A 6,000-nucleotide genomic window follows, 5' to 3' on the forward strand; every position below is an offset into this window, starting at 1 on the left:
TATATTGGTTCCTGACTTCCCTGAAAAATTGCATATCGCGGGGACTATTCGAAGCTAGTGCAGTACGCCAAGGATGTTTTTGTGCTCGTCAAAGGCAGTCAAGTCTGGAGTGAACCAAGGACTATATCTGTTCTTAGTTCTCAGGCTTCTGATGTTAACATGCATGAACCCAAGGCTTTTACGGTTACAGAAGTCAACAAATGAGAGCGCCTGGGGACACACAGGGCCTGGGTTAACCTCTACATCACCAGAGGAACAGAGGAGGAGTAGGATGAGGGTACGGCTAAAGGTTATAACAACTGGTCGTCTAGTGCTTTGGGAACAGAGAATAAAAGGAGCAGATTTCTGGGCATGGTAGGATAGATTCAGGGCACAATGTACAGACAAGGGTATGGTACGGTGCGAGTACAGTGGAGGTTAACCTAGGCATTGAGTGACGATGAGAGAGGTTGCATCTCTGGAGGTGCCAGTTAAGCTAGGTGCGGTCTCCGCATGTGTGGGGGGTGTGGCAAAGGAGCAAACTGAGGCATGTTGTGCGGGACTAGGGGCTCCGCAGTAAAATATAACAATGAGAGCTACCCTAAACAACAGTATACAAGACATATTGACATTAGAGAGATGCATAAAGCAATCACAGGTGTTGATTGGGAAAGCTAAGACAACAATGGGTAAACAGCTAAGACAACAACAACGGATAAATGGCAATGAATGGGCAGAGAGGGTCAGTTAGCTACCCACAGGGCCTGAGTTCGAGGCTGGAGCCGACAGATAAACAAAATGAAGTACCGTGTTAATGAACAGTCCAGCAGGCATCAGCTGTGTAGCCGATTGATCATAGGGTCCAATGAGCCGCAATAGATGAAACAGGGAGCAGTTCGGTAGTTGTTACTACGCTAGGCGAGCGGGAGACACGGCGTTCAGGAAGCTAGTGGGCCAGGGCTAGCAGAAGGGTCTTTACCGACATCCACGACGCAGAGACCGGTTGAGAGCACATCGGCCGAATTACGTCAGCAGACCAGCAGTGATGGATCGGCGGGGCTCCGTGTCGACAAAGGGTCCAGGTCAATTGGCAAGAGAGGTATTGTAGTTGGTGTACTTCGTTTGCTAGCCGGGAGATGGGCCTAGCTCGAGGCTAGCTCGAAGCTAACTGGTGCTTGCTTTTGGACAAGAGCGTTAGCCACAATAACCACTCGGTAGCAGCTAGCTGGCTGCGATGATCTGGTGTAATGGCTTGCGGCAGGAATCCGATGATTGCTTGTTTTCCACTACGTCTGATATGCTCAGGGCTGATATTGCGCTGTGCAGACTGGCAGGTATTATCCAGGCTATACGGGCTAAAGCGGCTGGTGTCTGAGCTAAAGGTAAAGACCGCTAGCAGTGGCTTACAATGACTAAATAGCTAGTAGCTAATTAGCTGGCTAGCTTCTGATGGAGGTTCCAGTTATAAGGTCTAAAAAATAGCAGATCCGTACCACATTGGGTGAGGCAGGTTGCAGGAAGGTATATTTAATTCGAAAATGGAAAAAAAGAGATTGAAATGTAAACGGGAAAAAAAAAATGAATATTTACACGGGACAAAAACAAACACGCCATCATGGAGAGGATAGTTCCACTCTCCCTAGACACTAAACACCCTATACCTTCTAGTTTCACTCTCACTTCCCCACAGCAGGCTCCTGGCTCAGAGCACGAGTGATGTGAAGACAGCACTGATAACCTGGGCCCCACTGCACAAATTATGCTTATTTGGCTTACTAAACCAATGTAGCACAGTGGATTGTCTGCACATTTTTTAAAAACTAAACATGAGGTCAACTCTCATCCAGAAAACACACTATATTGTACCTATAGGGGATGATAGAGTCAGCACTGATTAAAATGAATTCAGTGCCTATATGTAAATGTAAATGAGATGAGATATGTCAGGTGTCAGGTGTGCCAAAGCGCAACAACATTAGTTAGTTTCACTGAATGACTCAACTGTATAAATCATTTGTCTTCAGAGAAGGAAACCGTTGGTAATGAGTCCCATTCAGATTGCTGTTTGCCAATGTTTATGTTCCACTTACATCAGTAGAGGCAGCTGGGAGGAGCAATAGGAGGACGGGCTCATTGTAATGGCTGGAATGAAATTAATCGAACAGTATCAAACATATGGAAACCACATGTTCGACTACTTTCCATTTATTCCATTTCAGCCATTACAATGAGCCCATCCTCCTATACCTCCTCCCTCCAGCCTCCACTGGCTTACATCATAGCCTGTTTCTTCTATTACACCTCTGCATGTATCTCACATTTTGTGCTCTGCATCCGTGGTGTTCTGCATTTTTTGCTCTTATTTTTTCCAGCTGGGCCAAGCCAAGGAGAGGTCTGCATTGAATTCATCTGTGTAGATCTTATCAACTGCACTGTTTGTTTTAGCATCCGTGGCAGCTGCAAGAATTTACCCCTGCCAGAGTGGAGCATCAAATAACTGTTCTCACTGTCAAAACATCTGATTTCCCTTTCAGTAGTGCTTGTCGGGGTAGGGGTGATATTACAGACTAATTTGAAAGGGAACATATTCATATTTAGTGTTATACAGTTATTTTTATTGTGATCTTACAGTAATACTTTATAAGGACTGTTGTACATAAAAATACTATTTTTATTTACTTGTGGAAGTTGTCTCAAAACTGCACTCTAAGGCACTTGTGGGAAAATGCAGACCGGAGTCCACACGTCTGAAATAGGTGCCATCCACTGTCATCTCAGCCCCCTCCGATTCTAGAGGAGAAAATAAGACAGTGAGAGACAGCTCTCCCTTTCATTCATCTACAACAAGACTGCTGGAGATCTGGTGCTGGTGGGGAACTTCAGACAAATGCCACTGTGCCGGACTAAAAGCCATTGTCTTTGCAAAAGGGGAGTAGATTCAGTGTGCTTGTCAATCACTTGACTTTTAACCATTGGCTCAGTTGGATCCATGAGAATCTGAGAGGAGAAAGTCCAAATGGTACATGTGCACTGAAAAGGAAGTTCCCATATCACTCAACTCTGTCAGTATGTTATTGTTTTTGGTTGTTGAATTGTTATCGTATGCATGTATACAAAGGACACACTTTAACTACTTAAATACAATGATTTTGTCAACATGTTGGAGTTTTCTACAACTGAGTGGATGTGAATTAAGTGGTAGAGTAGGAGACTGCATTGGGATCACACACTGACAAGCAGTTTAATGGACTGTTCCCATTGACTGAACACGTTGATGCTCAGCTTAAATGGGGCTTGAAGTGGGACAAAGTGGCGCTCCTTCCTTCCTTGTCTTTCAGTCAACAAGAACAGAAGACCACATCTTTCAGCACAGCCTTTGACCATTTGACAGAGTAAGCTGTGTTCGACCACATGGTTATAGGACTATATCGACAAAAAGTAAGAATGTGTGCAGATGTTACTTTTCTACCACAGTATACTGACAGAAACTACAAACTTTAACACGTTGGTGATGTAGCTGTAAATGAATTAGTGGTAGGTACAGTAGTGTTGATGTGGAACCAGTTACTGCTGATTGGAGGTTATTATCACATCTATGCGAAAAGCAGCAGGCGAATAAGTCTCAGTCTGGGCCTCCATTACAGTTGTTGATTGTGAATTGAATAAACAAAGTTTGAGTGCATCTTTGTCAGGCAGGCCTACTGTATGTAACTTGAGTTTTGTAATTACGTCCCCATTTGTCTTCCAGGGAAACATGTGTAATTGGTCTTAACTATGTTTAGGAGGAAATTAAACAATAAGAACCAGTTTAGAATGTGCCATCATAGGCAGCTGGTGTAGTCTAAGCTAACTAGCTAGCAGCACGTCAACAACATGACTAAAGATGACTGGCTGTTGGTTGGTTGGCTCAGACCTTCTACAATGGGTTTTGAGAAGGAGACGAGGAGAGGTGGAGATGGGTCGAAAGGTTTATGTATTTGAGATCTTCCGTTTGGGTCATGCGTCTCTGTCCTAGACTAGCTCATCCAATGGAGATCTTCCCTTTGGGACATGCATCTGTGTCCTAGGCTAGCTCTTCCAATGGATATTGAGTATGGCTGGGTGTGTTGGCGTCTTCCACTGGTGTACTGGAGAATTCTCCTGAATTACATGACTACATTTAGACCTCATCTTATTAGAGCCACATGCTTTCTCAAATGAATAGCTCACTCTCAGAGTCACGTTATAGTGACACAAAACAACAAGTGTTGTCTTCATTGAAAATCCTGTTCTCATGTTGACGTTAATTCCGTGAGACTTCCCTGCAACGCTCCCTATCACCTGCACTGTAGATATTGAACAGACAATTCTTTATTCCACATTAGTCAAATACACCATACACTTTATTATTTTGCTTTCCTGGCTGAAAAACACTGCAGCAAATGCCATTGAACACAGTCAGCTGAGATCTATAACACAAATCAAGCTGATTACTGTAGAAGACCCACATTATACAATGTTGGTCGACTCTAAGGGGGGCTTAGAGTCGACCAACATTGTATAATGTGGGTCTTCTACAGTAATCAGCTTGATTTAGGTTATAGATCTCAGCTGACTGTGTTCAATGGCATTTGCTGCAGTGTTTTTCAGACAGGAAAGCAAAATAATAAAGTGTATAATGAGAGTATGCTTGCTTTCCAAATGGCATCCTGTTCCCTATTGAGTGTACTATTTTTGACCATGTCCCGTAGTGCCCTATATTGGGAATAGGGTGGCATTAGGGATGCATTCTATATAATGAGATGAGTGAACTAGAAGTCCCCCAGTGTTCCTGACGGGTCTCTGTTTACCATGGTAAGTGTTCTCTCATGATCAATTACTAGGTTATCTATAGTATAGCTTCGTAGCATGTCTTTCAATGGCTGCAGCTCGGGTCATGATAAGATTAGATAATATATACTTTATTAGTCTACGTGAGATGGAAATTTGTATTCTGCTTTTATCCAACTCCTCCCGACACACACACACACACACACACACACACACACACACACACACACACACACACACACACACACACACACACACACACACACACACACACACACACACACACACACACACACACACACACACACACACACACACACACACACACACACACACACTAGGTTGGAGAAGCTGGAGCAGCCACAGTGCAGTGCCCAATGAGCAGTTTAAGGGGTTCCTTGCTCAATGAATGCTACTGCCTGACTGACTACAGACCTGCTTTAGTTAACTTCTCTAGGGTAGGGGGCAGCATTGGGAATTTTAGATGAAAAGCGTGCCCAAATTAAACTGCCTGCTACTCAGCCATAAAAGTTAAAACATGCATATCATTAGTAGATTTGGATAGAAAACACACTGACGTTTCTAAAACTGTTTGAATGATGTCTGTGAGTATAACAGAACTCATATGGCAGGCAAAAACCTGAGAAAAAATCCAACCAGGAAGTGAGAAATCTGAGGTTTGTAGTTTTTCAACTCTTGGCCTATCGAATACACAGTGTCTATGGGGTCATATTGCAATTCCTACGGCTTCCACTAGATGTCAACAGTCTTTAGAACCTTGCTTGATGCTTCTATTGTGAAGTGGGGGCGAATGAGAGGGGAATGAGTCAGAGGTCTGCCAGAGAGCCACGAGCTGGCCACGCGCGTTCATGGATAGTTAGCTTGCGTTCCATTGCATTTCTGAAGACAAAGCAATTCTCCGGTTGGAACATTATTGAAGATTTATGTTAAAAATATCCTACAGATTCATTCTATTCATCGTTTGACATGTTTCTACGCACTGTGACAAACTTTTTGACTTTTCGTCTGCACCTAGTGATCGTGTGTCATGAATTTTGATTACTGGGCTAAACGCGCAAACAAAAAGGAGGTATTTGGACATAAATTATGGACATTATCGAACAAAACAAACAGTTATTGTGGAACAGGGATTCCTGGGAGTGCATTCTGATGAAGATCATCAAAGGTAAGTGAATATTTATAATGCTATTT

This window comes from Salvelinus alpinus, chromosome 34 (genome assembly GCF_045679555.1).
Source record: "Salvelinus alpinus chromosome 34, SLU_Salpinus.1, whole genome shotgun sequence".
Lineage (NCBI taxonomy): Eukaryota > Metazoa > Chordata > Actinopteri > Salmoniformes > Salmonidae > Salvelinus > Salvelinus alpinus.